This window comes from Amblyraja radiata, chromosome 28 (genome assembly GCF_010909765.2).
Source record: "Amblyraja radiata isolate CabotCenter1 chromosome 28, sAmbRad1.1.pri, whole genome shotgun sequence".
Taxonomy (NCBI): domain Eukaryota; kingdom Metazoa; phylum Chordata; class Chondrichthyes; order Rajiformes; family Rajidae; genus Amblyraja; species Amblyraja radiata.
This window is the reverse complement of record NC_045983.1, coordinates 26,215,461-26,230,809: the sequence shown is the minus strand read 5'-3', so window position 1 is coordinate 26,230,809 and position 15,349 is coordinate 26,215,461. Positions and strand designations below refer to the sequence as shown.

Below are 15,349 nucleotides of genomic sequence, written 5' to 3'. Positions count from 1 at the left end.
TCTCTGGAGAAAAGGAATGGGTGACGTTTCGGGTCGAGGCCCTTCTTCAGTCTGCAATTCCTTCCTGCACATTAATCCTTTGGACTGCCTTCAATGCCACCATCTCCCCTCCAGATGTGGGTTCACTAACACCCTGAACAACTGTAGCGAAACCTTCCTTTTCCTAAACTCCAACCTCTTCACAATGTCAAACATAAGGGTTAGCATTACACGCTACGAATCCCAGATGTGGAGACACTGGTATTGTTGTCTCGTTGTAGGACATTGATCATTCTTTTAATCTGGATTTTTAACTCATGTATTGTGTTTTTTTTAAATATTATTTATGATGCTTTTATAAGTGATATACTAAGATTTTATATGTACTTTATTATATTTTTTTAATGTAATGTTGCCCCTTGTCTGGACCTCAAGTCCGTAATAAAGTTTATTATCATTATTATTAAAAACCATAAGTATGCTGCTGGTCATTGCTGGACCTGCGTGCAAGCGTTTTGCGGTTCATGCACTAGAATACCCAGATCCCTCTGAACGTCGCTCAGTTGTCGGAAATTCCTTTGCATAATAATGCTCAAAATAGACTGTTTGAGGAGTTTGGCGTCTGATCTGCTCAATGTTCATGATTGAGTCTAACTAAGGGCTTGGTGCTGGTAATGTTAGAATGGGAGAAGACACAGAGGTGGATTGGCATATCCTTCCAATATACATGGAAGATTGTGCAGAGACAGCATTGGTGGTCTATTTCCAATGCCTTAAGGTGGCTGCAGTTGGTGGCCCAGATTATTACCTGGCAGACCATGGTTTTGTGCCAGCTCAGAGTTGTGGATCTTCAGACATCTTTACATGGTTTGATCAAGGCTGTGCTGAAAACCTTCGTCAATGTGTGTCTTTTATTACATTTCTCATTATTTCTCACTAGAATATTCCTCTTCATATTGAAATCTAATTATGATGGTCTTTAATGGGACTGTTGCATCCTAATTATTGCCTGATTGTAGTGACTCTGAGGCCTCTGTGAGGCATTGTTGGGAGATTTTCTCATATTTTCAGCATTTGTTGTGCCATCATTACACTTTATTTTTAAGAGGGAACATTCTTACTTCTAATAATAAACCTCTATCTCCCACATATAACAGTATTTTATATATAACCACAATTTAATTATTTTCAATGAACATAAGTGCCTGGAATATCATTCCCCGGTGACGTGGTCACATGGAACCGGATGGAATGTATTGTGAAGGCAGACTGTAATGTAATGATGTATTTCTGTGTGAAGGTTTTCATCCCTGACTTCAAAAGGTATACGCCACAGCTATTAATCATGTGCAGCAGTGTTTAGCTTAGTTTAGTTTAGAGATGCAGCGTGGGATCAACTCCTCGGCCCGCTGAATCTGCGCCGACCAACAATCAACCATACACTAGTTCTATCTTACACACTAGGGCCAATTTACAGAAGCCAATTAACCTACAAACCTGCACGTCTTTGGAACGTGGGAGAAAACCCATGCGGTCACAGGGTGAACGTGCAAACTCCATACAGACAGCACCTATCATCAGGATTGAACCCTATCTACCGCTGCAACACTATGCTGCCCACCTGTATCCACATTATCTATGCCTCTTAACTACAAAAATTCAAAATCCTTGGGCAACATTTAATTTACCGGATGTTTCTAACAACTTTTGGGTTCTCAGTCCTGTTGCCATTGGTCTGATGTAATTCTTGGTTGAATGAAAGCTCAATTTCCTCCACTTTCTGAATAGACTCTTTCAATTAACTAATCATGCTGTTATATGCCCTACTGATGGAGAATGTGATGCCAAATTAAACCAATCTCCTCTGCCTGCAGGTGATCCATATCCCTCCATTCCCTGCATACCCTTGTACCGATTAAACAACCATTGCAAGTCACTATTGTATGCACTTCCATCACCTCCGGCAGTGCATTCTACCACTCTTTGTCAAAAAAAAACTTGCCCATACTTCTGTAAACTTGGCTGCTTTCCCCTTCTCCCACTTTCTCCGTCTCCATTGCGTCTACTCCCGCGATACTCCACTCCAGGACATCAAGAAAGAACATCCAAGACAGTATAATAGAAGTAGATAGTGGAGTTTGTCACTGTTCGATGTGTGTAGGCTTTATGCACACGGGCACAGTGTAGTTCACGCAGGTGAAACTAAACAAAGAGGTGTTTTAGTCGTTTTCTACATGAACTCCATCCAGAGGCAGAATGGAAGTGGTCATAGAGTCATACAGCGTAGAAACAGGCCCTTTAGTCCACGCAGAGCAACATGCCCCATCTACACATCCCACATGTCTGCATTTGGCCCATATCCTTCTAAACCTACTCTATCCATGTACCTGTCTCATTTGTTTATAAATGTTGTGATAATACCTACCACAACTACCTCCTCTGGCAGCTCGTTCCGTATACCTATCATACTTTGTGTAAAAAAAGTTGCCCCTCAGAATCCTATCCTATTTTTCCCCCTTCACCTTAATGTGATCTTCACCATGGAACAACTCCTAGATAAAATACACTCAAGCACAAGCGTCGAGAAGACCAGACGCCCAAACCCCTGTTCTGAGCGTTTGCATGGAAGGGGATTGTCTGAGAAACAGGGCCAAACGATTCAAGAATGTTCTCATAGCCTCGCAGTAGACATGTAAAGATGCTGCCTGTCCCGCTGAGTTACTCCAGCCTTTTGTGTCTGCATTCAGGATGGTGCTGTTAACATCATCCCAAGCAATGAGAGCAAGCTGTAGCCCTGCCTGAATGACAGAAAGAGCACACCACCTCTTAAACTCCCCAATTGACCGTGCCAATGGACACTCATGCCCCATCTTTGGAAAAGTCTGCAGCTCCTACATTCACCTCCTCATTCACTTCGGAAACCCACAAACCCGGAGTGAAAGGATAACATCCCTAAGCCCATTACAAGGGGACGCATAATATAGGGCCTGTCCCACCTGTGATTTTTTTCGGCGACTGATCGGCATCATTGACTGACGTATCAGGTCACCAAAATATTTGCAGCGTGATGCGGCTGTGACACGGCGTGTCGTGGCGTGATGAAGTATGACGCGCGGTGTTTTTTCAAGTGTTGCGACATTTTTTTTGTCGCCGCTGGATTTTGAAATGTTCAAAATCATTTGGCGACACTGATATGATGCCGGCAGTCGCCGAAAAAATCGCCGAGTGGGACAGGCCCTTAAGAAAAAGTGTAGGAAGGAACTGCAGATGCTGGTTTACACTGTAGATAGACACAAAATGCTGGAGTAACTCAGCGGGACAGGCAGCATCTGTGGAGAGAAGGAATGGGTGACGTTTCGGGACGAGACCCTTCTTCAGACGAAGGATTCTGAAGACGGGTCTCGACCCGAAACGTCACCCGTTTCTTCACTCCAGAGATGCTGCCTGTCCCGCATGAGTTACTCCAGCATTTTGTGTACAGCATACGAAAAAGTATTTGCTCTGTCATTTATTACATTCCTGGCACTTCATGCAGTTTGAATAAACCCAGACATATACTGTACTACAAATTGGCAATGAGGGTGATTATTATGTGAAGAAAATAAGAACAGATTGTGTGAAGGGAAAAAATAAAGATTTTGAGTCGACCAGAAGCCTTTCCAGTTACGAATAGATGAAAAGAAAAATTTTGAGTCAAACCAGTAGCTGTAACAGTGAGCCAAGGACATTGGTGACCACAGCGATAGTTTGAGGCATCGAAGGCTTTGCTGTGGATTGGTATGGATAAGCCTGAGTGAGTAAGAAAGAACTGCAGATGCTGGGTTAAATTGAAGGTAGACGCAAAATGCTGGAGTAACTCAACGGGTCAGGCAGCATCTCTGGAGAGAAGGAATGGGTGATGTTTCGGATCGAGACCCTTCTTCTGACTGAGTGAGTACTGACAGGATGTAGATACAAAGAACTGCAGATGTTCTGGCTGAAAAAGTGTCTCAACCCGAAAGGTCACCCATCCATTTTCTCCAGAGATGCTGCCTGACCTGCTGAGTTACTTTAACACTTTGTGTCTGTCTTGAGAATTAACAGGTAAGTAGGAGTAAATATTGGCCAAAACACTGCACACGAGGGAAAACAGAGTACTTTTTATTAGTTTAGTTTAGAGATACAGCATGGAAACAGGCCCTTCAGCCCACCGAGTCTATGCCAACCAGCGATCCCCACACCACTAACACTATCCTACATCCACTGGGGACAATTTACAATTTTACAGAAGTCAATTATCCTACTGTGTGTCTTTGGAGCGTGGGAGGAAACCGGAGCATCCGGAGAAAACAAACACAGGGAGAACGTAGAGACTGACCGAACCCGTAGTCATGATCGAACCCGAGCCTCTGGCACTGTCAGACACCAACTCTACCGCGGCGCCACCGTGCCACCGTCTGGGAACAGGGTGTGAGAGTAGTGATTGTTCATGAGCCAGATAGCATCGGGGAAGAAGATGTTCATAAGAGTAGATGTCTGAGCTTTCAAACTCCTGTATCTTCTCCCGGTGGATAGAAGAGAGAAGAGGGAACGGCCAGGTTGAGAGATATCCTTGATGGAACCTCCATCCTCCCTGAAACATCGCACTGTGAAGATGGGCTGGATTGAAGGAAGTGACAAGCCTGTGATGGACTGCATTTTGTTCAGCACTCTCTGTAGATTCATGCGGTGAAGAGCAGAGTCATTGACATATAATTTAGGCTGAGGTGCTTTCTGTAGCACATCTGTAGAAGTTTGAGAGAATCCTTGTGAATATACCAAATCCTCTTGACACCTAAGAGAGTAAATACACTGATCATATTTTCCTAATCACCACACTGTGTGAAGGGACCAGGTTAGACCGCTGGTGATGTGTATGCCTAGGAACCTGAAGCTGTCGACCATCCCTACAGCCACTCATATCTGCGCCGTGAGATAACAGAGCTTCCGATGTGTTTAACAGTGCAGGGATTGTATTATGAAATGGTTTGGGGCTAACTTAGTGAATCAGAGACTTGAAGCCATAAAACTAAGCAAGCACTGCAATGACAGTAAGCTTTCGACATTCTGATCTGATGTGACATCTGAAGTCTTATTGGTTTCGGCATCAGGAAGATAAAATAGTTCTTCAGACTTAAATTGGCAGCCTTGGGCATATGACCAGGTGCTCGAGTCTTTCGGTCTATCCGTAGAACGTGTGGAAATATTCCTCAGAGTTTATACTGCAGGGAAATTGATTGTCGTGACGAGAATGGTGCCTGCACAAAACAACGCACTACAAAAGTCCGGGAAAAGCTATTTTATGCTGGCAAAACATCTAATGCCGCAAAAAAATCTAAGACGTGTAGTTGTCTAAAGTAGTGCAGATACTTTAAATCTGAAAATCCCACATCGAGAGCTGAATGAAAAATGGATGCATGTTCTCAGCTTCCTAGTGAGCCAAAATGGTTAACTAAAGCAACTGCATCAATCTAATTACTTCACAGAAGGGAAGGTTTCACATTGAAAAGCCACACAGAGAAGGTCCTGATGATAGACGCAAAAAGCTGGAGTAACACAGCGGGACAGGCAGCATCTCTGGAGGGAAGGAATGGGTGACGTTTCGGGTCGAGACCCTTCTTCCTCTATTTCCTGTTATGGAGACTGAGATCAAGAAAGGGGAGGGAGGTGTCGGAGATGGTCCAAGTAAATTTGAGTACAGGATGAAAATTGGTGGTGAAGTTTATGAAGTTCATGAGTTCTGCATGGGTGCAGGAGGTAGCCATCAATGTAACAGAGCCTTACCTATGCTTCCCATGATTTTGTGTATCTCTATTAGGTTACTCCTCAACCTCCTACATCCATAGGAAAATAGTGCTGGTGTATCCAACCTCTCCTATTTAGGAAGGTCATTAAGGTCCTGGTGCTTCTTTTCTACACCCATTTCAGCTTAACGCCATCCTTCCTATGGCAGAGTGACTAGAACTGCACACAATGCTCCAAACATGGTCTCACCAATATCTACAACATGACATCCCAATTCCTGTGTTCAATACCGATGAAGGCTTGTGAGCCAAATGCCTTCTTCACCACCCTGTCAACTTGTGTCATCACTTTCAAGGAACTATGTACCTATATCACTAAATCTCATATTCTAAAGCCAAAATATCTTTTCCGGCATACAGTGTTCATTTTCATCTTCTTCACACTATCTTCCTTTGGTTGGTGTGTACATCCAGACTCACAACATAATTCACACCATGCATCTTTTAAGCACATATATTATCAATCACTATTCATTCTTCTGCATAATTGATTTTCTTCTGAAACATAATTTTTTCGCCTGTAACTCTGCCTGTAAAGGTTATATCTAATCACTGTTCCAGTGTTGCAACTGGTGGCCCACTATCTAAACAAGCATGTCCGTATAAGAAGCCCCCATCTCCCCCAGGTTGTGGATCCACCCCCTGTTGGATCTGCTGACCCTCAGCATGCATTAAAATTTAAATGTTTTATTTCACAAGATAAAGAAATGCACCAGATTGAAATTAGAACTGACAATTCACGGGGAAATCCATGACCTAATGGCTTTATTTTTCTGATAATAAAGTCGCTCCTAATCTATTCATCTCATTTGAGTTATTCATTAATATCTGAGGTACAAACTCTTTGAAGACAAGCTTTCAACTAACTCACATTCCACTCTCTGTCTGTGTCTGGCTGAGAAATGATAAAACGTGTTAAAAAAATCATTGGTTTACGATTCCAGCTTGTTCTATGAAATGTTTTATTTAACATTATTTCTAACAACATTCTAGCCTTGGGTTTGTTATCTTTTAGTTGCCTTGGTTTTATTCCTTGAAAGAGCGGTCCCTTGTGACTTATCACTTAGAATATTTTGTAATTCATGAGTTAGTGTGAGATTACTTGCGGTGCAAGAATTTCAATATTGCAGTCCTCGGGAAGGTCAGGCTAAGGTCACATCTGACAATCCGTAGAGTCTGTATGAAGGTGGATTTCATCAAAATCAGGGGGGCAGATTACCTGGCTTTTCCCAGTACATATACTCCAAAGCATTCTTCTTTAAAATTAAACAGTAATAAAGAATAGTAATTTACATTTTAACGAGAGCAGAGCTTAATCTATTCAAGAGTAGAAGCAGGTTATTGTGTGAGTTATTAATGATAGTTGGTTAAGAAGCACTGCAAGTTGTTAGAAAGGATGATCCCAGATTTGGGGCTTAGCTATTCAGTCTTAAAACATCTTTACATAAGCTTTGTTAGATTGCCTGAAGGTTAGAGTCTCATCATGTGGACCAAGCAGAATAAAAATAAGAGTTCTTGTCATCTGTTTTTTTTTGTGTGGATATTGAGTCAGGGCCACTGACATCACACGAGCAGTCAGCAACAGTCATCTTAAGCTTTATCTGTGAGAAAACCTCACAACATACCTGCCGCAGTTTATTCCGTATATTTGTTGAGATCAACTCTCCTCAGAAATATTCACATTTTTTAACAAATTCCTTCAGTTTTTTTTCCCAGACAGCCGGACTCTTGGCAGCTTAATCTCCAGGGCTTCTCTTTTTAAGACCCATACAACTGTTGGATTTAGAGGTCAAACCGACACACAGCATAGGGCTGAGGAAGTCTGTTCTTTGAAGGTTCTGCAAAGCGAAGGGCCTGTTTTCCTCTAGTGGTAGACACAAAATGCTGGAGTCACTCAGCGGGACAGGCACCTATTCCTTCTCTCCAGACCGAGGAAGGGTTTCGACCCGAAACGTCACCCATTCCTTCTCTGCAGACTGAAGAATGGTCTCGACTTGAAACGTCACCCATTCCTTCTCTGCAGACTGAAGAATGGTCTCAACTCGAAACGTCACCCATTCCTTCTCTCCAGAGATGCTGCCTGTCCTGCTGAGTTACTCCAGCTTTTTTGTGTCTATCTTCGGTTTAAACCAGCATCTGCAATTCCTCCCTACACATTTCCTCTAGTGGATGTTAAAATGACCATGACATTAAACAAAGTGAAATGTTCATCCAATGTCCAATTTTTAAAGCAGTAAATTATCACATTGTTGCTTGAGAAAATATGCCCTCATTTTGTTAGGTTTTTTGGTTAGATAATGAGAGTTCAAAGCAGCTCTGAGATTTTATAAGATTTTGGTAAATGGAAGATTATCAAATCAAATTGTTCCGTTTCCTAATGGGTTTTTCTACACACGTAAGAAAAACAAATACAAGGAGGAATTTTACATTAGAATGTCATGGAATCATAGAGTCGTACAGATACAGGCTCTTCGGCCCATCTCGTTCATGCCGACCAAGTTGCCCCAGCTAAGCTATTTCCATTTGCCTGCATTTGGCCCGTATCCCTCTAAACATTTCCTATCCATATGCCTGTCCAAGTGTTTTTTAAATGTTGTGCCCCAACCACCTCCTCTGGCAGCACGTTCCTTAAACCCACCACCTTCTGAGTGAAAACATTGCCCCTCAGGTTCCTATTAAATCTTGTCCCTCTCACCTGAAACGTATGTCCTGTGCTATTTTGATTCTCCTACCCTGGGTAAACATCTCTGTGCATTTACTCTATCTGAAGAAGGGTCTCGACCCGAAACATCACCCATTCCTCCTCTCCTGAGATGCTGCCTGTCCCGCTGAGTTACTCCAGCTTTCCGTGTCTATCTTCACCCTATCTATTCCCCTTGTTTCCTGTTTCACGACTCTGTCTTTCACTCTTATTAATCTTTAGGTTAAATCAATGTTCCTGGAGGCAGAATGATCCTGGAGGCCAGGGCCGGTGCTAGGAATTGCGGGGCCCAATTAGAAAACTGATGGCGGGGCCCCTACTCTAGAAAAGTAAAAATTTATGTATGTTTATATTTCGTGTAGTTTCGGGAATTTTAAGGCAAGCTGGTTGATGATTGGATGCAACCCCCTTAGAGACAGCGTTTGATTGGCCGCCAAATAAATTTGTCAAATCTGTAACAAAAATCGCTGGTCGGTGCGAACTCAGTGGACTATCTGGTTGTATCTCCAAACTAATCTGGTTGTATCTCCAAACTAATCTGGTTGTATCTCCAAACTAATCTGGTTGTATCAACCAGACTATCTGGTGGTATCTCCAAACTAAACAGTATAACATGCAGGTACATTCATTTAAAATTAAATTCAGTGCTTATTTCACATGATTTCTCACTGTGTAAAGCTCAATATCTGACCAATTTCTGTTTAACACGTTTGGTCTGCCGTGAGCACTTTTCGTTGCATCACGTTGCATCTCCCCTTTTCCTAATCGGCCACAATTCAGATAATAGTCTACTTACCTGTTTTTGCCACCAAAGTGGATAACTTCACATTTATCCACATTATACTGCATCTCCCATGCATTTGCCCACTCACCCAGCCTATCCAAGTCACCTTGCAGCCTCCTAGTTTAGAGGGGTTTAAACGGTTTAGAGATGTTTAGAGGGCTTCAGATGGGTTCAGGTGTGTTTACAATTGTTTAGAGGGGAATAGAGGGAAATAGGGGGGCTAGAGGAGTTTTAGACGTGTTCAGAGGGGTTTAGAGACGTTATAAGCCCCCCGTGAGAAATTGTATTTCTCTGAAATTGAAGATAGACATAAAGCTGGAGTAACTACAGGACAGGCAGCGCAGCGACTTTAGAGGGAAGACCCTTCTTCAGACTAAACTGAACTCTCGTCGGTGAGATTAGTTGTGATTGTCTGAAGAAAGGTCTCGACCAGAAACGCAACCCTCTCCCCAGAGCCCTTGCGCGTCCCATTGAGCCACCTTCAACTTCAGAGCCAAACAAAAAACACAGAGTGCTGGAGGAACTCAGCGGGCCAGGCGACTGCCTCACCCGCTGGGTTTCTCCAGCATTTTTGTCTACCGCAAAACGTCAATGATTCCGAGAATGCCAAGGCGACAGTGTGAGAGAGCTAGAGAGAGACGAGATGGGGAGCGGGAGAGGGAGAGAGGGAGGGAGAGAGCAAAACACAAAGAGACACAACGTGGGTCGGTAGGTGAATGACTAACCTGCACACCAGGAAGAAGCCCCTTCTCGCGCTCCGGGGCCCTCACTCATGATGGTGAGTTTAAAGAAATTCTCAACGTGTCATCGATCTACATGTAATTGTGTTTTAAACAAGTATTAATGACGCCGCGTGAATTTTATTCAAAGGAACACGACGTTATTAATACTTGTTCAAAACACAATAACATTTACTGAGGAAGGCGGATGGATGCATTGATGACATGATTGTATAACAACGAGTTAAGTACTTGCTGATAAGAAGTGCTAACAGTACTAGTTAACACATCGTTTGTGTCTGATGGCCGTGCAGCGGTTGTTATACACAAAGATCCTATAGTGGAGCTCTGCTAGAAGATCTTTGGTTATACATGTTCGTTTAAAAAAAAAATCCGGATGGCGAATTAAAAAAAACTTTAGTTAACAAAGAGAATTCGTATTTCCATACGAAGTACGGAACATTAGTGCGGGGCCCCCCTAGGCGCGGGGCCCAATTGGGAGCAATCGGTCAAATCGGCTTAAAACCGGCCCTGCTGGAGGCAGAAGCAGGAGGAGGACTGGCCAAGCTCTGTGCCTTCCATCACAGTGATGAATGCTGTGGTGGATGTTTGTGTAAAAATTTTATTGTGGTTGTGTTCTTTATTACTGTACCGCTGCTGGCAACCCAAATACCACCGACCTTGGTTGTGTGGCAATTAAATTATATCTAATCTAATCTATCTAATCTTTCTCTATTAATCACAGCACCAGACAAAGGCACATTAGGCAGCTCCTAATTGTCATGTACTTGAGGTAGAGAACTCACTGCATGAGGAATCTCAGTAAGTGTCCCATGACTCCTCGTTTTCCTTGTTCCTCTGTGCAGTTGCATTAAAGTGGTGTGAGGCTAGTCTTCGATGTGGTCTTTAACTGTGGTCATTGTAGTAAGTGCATTCAGCATTAGAAGGAGTATGAAGCACTGAGAGGGGATGCATAAAACCAGGGCACAATACCCAAAAGCATAATCACCCATGTCATATTTCATCTTTGCCAGTCTTTTATAGGTTCCTCTGTAGACTGAGACAGTGTGAGATCCCACTGTTTTTTAGCACATTAATGACGTGGCAATAAATCTTCACCATTTCTACACAGAGGCGGAGAAAATAGCTGCTCTCTCTCTCTCTCTCTCCCCCTCTGCATTTAGTGTAACATCCTAAGGAGAAGTAATTTCCTGTTCATGGGTACTCTCCAAGTAATTTGCTAAGCATCACCTTTTAAGAATGTAACCTTTGGGATTTTCAACAACTAATTTTCTTCCACTTGAAATCGAAAAGTGGCAGATAGTTGTGGCAGATAGTTGTGTCAGCTTCTGGCTCAGAAATGCATGTACTTTCCCTGGCTTTCGACAGGTTAAGCTTTAACTGATAAATCTTCTCACCCAGTATGGGGCTTTTTCCACAAATCTTTTATATTAACAATGAATAATTTAATTGCCATTCCGGCTGACGATCTGATGGACCTGAATGAAACCCATGTACTCTGGTGGAATTAGAGTGTTGTAAAACAGACTGGTTCGAAATATCCGTTACTTCCTGAATGGGTGTAAAGACATTTGGTTTGGTTTCATTTATTTTTGTCACATCTACCATAATACAATGACAGTTTATTTGGGGTGCTGTCCAGGCAAATCATGCCATACTCCATGCACAATCAAAGCACCCATACCATGTATAGTCTAATAGAGTCATACTGCACAGAAACAGGCCCTTCAGCCCAACTTGTTCATCCCGACCAAGATGCCCCATCTGAGCTAGTTCCATTCATCCACATTTGGCCTATATTCCCAAATCATAGATCCCAAATCATACCATACTTATTTTTGTGTCCATCTTGCTACAAATGTTGGCCTCGGTGTCATCGTCCGTCCTGAAAAGGACGCAAGCTTCCGGCAACAATCAGTGGAAGCCACCGCATGTCGCAGTAGATGATGGTGGTAGCAGAATTAACTCAGGATACTTCCAGTTTCCAGCCCCGTGACATGGACACTTCTGCTATGGGACCATACCATACTTGAATACATAGTCTCATGGAGGCACACCGCAACAACCAAGATGTCACAGCTAAGATAATCCCATTTTGTCCACATTTCACCTATACACCATCAGGCAGTGCACAAGAGAAAATAAACAGAGTGGAAAGTATGGTGTTGCAGCTCCAGAGAAAAAACGTATTGTTGCCAGTACAGCTCTCTTGTTTTTCTCCTGCACATTCATTTTCATCAGGTGCAATTAATTTAGAAACTTATTTTTCACCAAGAGGGAAAGCATTAGCCAAACACTTTTTTGTGGCTCTCTTCCCTTCCCTGGACCATTGGGAGAAACTTCTAGTTATTCTAGTTGTTCTGAACTTGCATCCATGTCTAGTTTTTCTCCTATCGCTTAACACACTCTCGAATCTCTAAGAAGTTTGGATACGTGATGTTTCAAGCCGGGACCCTTTTTCAGACTCATCTATGGATTTCTTTACTTCTTCATCAGATCTCTCCCGACTGAAGAAGGGGTCCCAACCTGAAACATCATATATCCCTCAGCAAAGGGGCACCTCTAGGCTGTGCTCAGCCCCCTGCTCTCCTCTAGACCCATAACTGTGTAGCTGGGCACAGCTCTAACTACATCTTCAAATTCGAAGACAGTGCCACCGTTGTTGGACTGGTTAATGATAACAATGAGTCAGAGTATGAGGGAGATCGATCGTCTGATTGAATGGTTCGAGAACAATAACCTTGCTTTCAACGTCAGATGGTTGACTTTACAAGAGGAAGGCCAAAGATCCATGAACCTGTCCTCATCGATGGTCGGTGGAGGAGAGAGTCAACAACTTCAGAAGATTGAGGGGGGGATCTGATCGAACGTAAAATATTCTTAAGGGGTTGGACAGGCTAGATGCAGGAAGATTGTTCCCGATGTTGGGGAAGTCCAGAACACGGGGTCACAGTTTAAGGATAAGGGGGAAATCTTTTAGGTCCGAGGTGAGAAAAACATTTTCACACGGAGAGTGGTGAATCTGTGGAATTCTCTGCCACAGAAGGTAGTTGAGGCCAGTTCATTGGCTATATTTAAGAGGGAGTTAGATGTGGCCCTTGTGGCTAAAGGGATCAGGGGGTATGGAGAGAAGGCAGGTACAGGATACTGAGTTGGATGATCAGCCATGATCATATTGAATGGCGGTGCAGGTTCGATGGGCCGAATGGCCTACTCCTGCACCTATTTTCTATGCTTCTATGTTTCAAATTCCCGGGTTGGCGTATCTCTGAAGATCTGTCCTGGACCCAGTGCATTGATGCAATCATAAAGAAAGCCCATCAACGTTTCTACTTGATTGAGCAGATTTGCTGTGTCTCTTGAACTTTTACAGGTGTAGGGTTGAGAGCATATTGACAGGTTGCACCAGAGCCTGGTTTGGCAAATCGAATGCTCAGGAATGACCGAGATTACAAAAAGTGGTGCAGATTGCCCAGTCAACATGGATACTGACCTCCCCACTCTTGAAGGGATCTATAGGAGACGCTACCTGAAAAAGGTAGCCAGCATCATCAAGGAGCCACACCACCCTCTCGTTTCACTCCTGCCATCAGGAAGTTGGTTCTGGAATGTGAAAACTGTAACATCCAGGTTCAGGAACAATCATCATGATATTGAACACTATGAACCCCAACTAAACTCCAAATTAAGAACTGATTGGATTGCAATAGAGACTTTGTGATTAGTTTTGTTTTGCACCATAATTTTTTTATTTATTGAACTTTTTTTGTTTGTTCATGATGCTATCGAGTACTGTGTTTACAATAGGGTTGCCAACTGTTCCGTATTAGCCGGGACACCCCGTATATTGGGCTAAATTGGTTTGTCCCATACGGAACCACCCTTGTCCCGTATTTGACTGCTACTGTTAAGATCGAGGGGAATATCGGGTCGGAGCGCCGCGTCCAGCCTCCCCCCATCCATCCCGACGTAGTGCAGCCCGTGGAGTGCAGCAGCAGCACCTCGCCCGTGGACCCGTCGGTCGGCAGCCCAGCCAGCTGTCCGACCTTCGGACCTTCGCTTACCGCCGACACCACCACCCTTCCTTCTCATGGCCGATCATCGGTTCATGAGTTGGATGGGGTGTTGGACTTTACGCGCAGGAGAACACAAAGCCCAGCCAGCGGGCCTGCTGAGGAGTTTTGGGCAGGGCACCGGACTTAGCGCGCGATGTCACGCACAATGTCCGGCACCCAGGCCAAATCTCCTCAGCTGGCCCGCCGGCTGGGCTTTGTGTGTAATTCCGCACCCAGGCCAACTCATCGGTCACCAAGCCACGGCCGAATCGGTCAATGAATTTGACCGTCAGGAATTTGTCCCTTATTTTGACCTTTTGTCCCTTATTTGGGAGTGAGAAAGTTGGCAACCCTAGTCTACAAACCTGTTGTGCTGCTGAAAGTAAGAATGTAATCGTTCCGTTTCAGTACCTATGACTATAAAACATTCTTGACTCTCGACAAATGAAGATTGCAAAGTTTATGGGTTCTCTATAACGTCCATCAGGGTGACATTTATTGCTTTTTCAATGGCAATTAAAAGTAATATGGAATTACTAGGCAGTTGAATTCTTGATTGTCATCCAATTAGTGCTTTTAATATACAATCCTTAAGTATGATCTCTATATCGTGGACTAATAACCGGCTGTCATTAACTTGAAACCTTTGGGGATAGTTATCTGATATTACAAATCCAGTTGAAACAAATTGTCAAAAGTGCTTCATTTTTGCCAAGATGCCAGAGAGGACAAAATATGCAGAAACAAAGAACTGCAGATGCTGGTTTGTACCAAAGATAGACACAAAGTGCTGGAGTAATTCAGCGGGTCAAGTAGCATCGTCAGATCAGCGGGTCAGGCAGCATCTCCATCCTTTTCTCCAGAGATGCTGCCTGACCTGCTGAGTTGCTCCAGCACTTTGTGTCGATCTTTGCTCAGAATATGTGTTATTCCTCTATATACTATACTGTCATTGAAGGTCCAAAGGCTGCATAATGGATTGCAACCGATCCCTTGGATCCAGTCCTGTGCATTTACTGGATGAGAAAATGGGAAGGTGCTGTTTCACATCAGGACCTTCTAAACCTAGGTTTCTCCACATGCTACTCCTTGTTAGAATTCGGTAGTCAGCATGGTCGCAGACTTTAGATCAGCACATAGAACAGTACACGGAACAGGCCCTTCAGACCACAATGTCAGAACCTTCGTCCCAGGATGGAATATCAAATACTAGAGGGCACAGCTTTAATGTTTAGTTTAGTTTGGAGGTACAGTGCAGAAACAGGCCC

The 15,349-nt window shown here is 43.5% G+C and overlaps 1 protein-coding gene across 1 annotated transcript in view; it reads left to right on the top strand.

Annotated features, from left to right (window-relative positions):
• The window catches only part of galnt17 (polypeptide N-acetylgalactosaminyltransferase 17), a 318,360-nt gene that overhangs the window by 200,741 nt on the left and 102,270 nt on the right, over nucleotides 1-15,349 (top strand). The window lies entirely within an intron of this gene.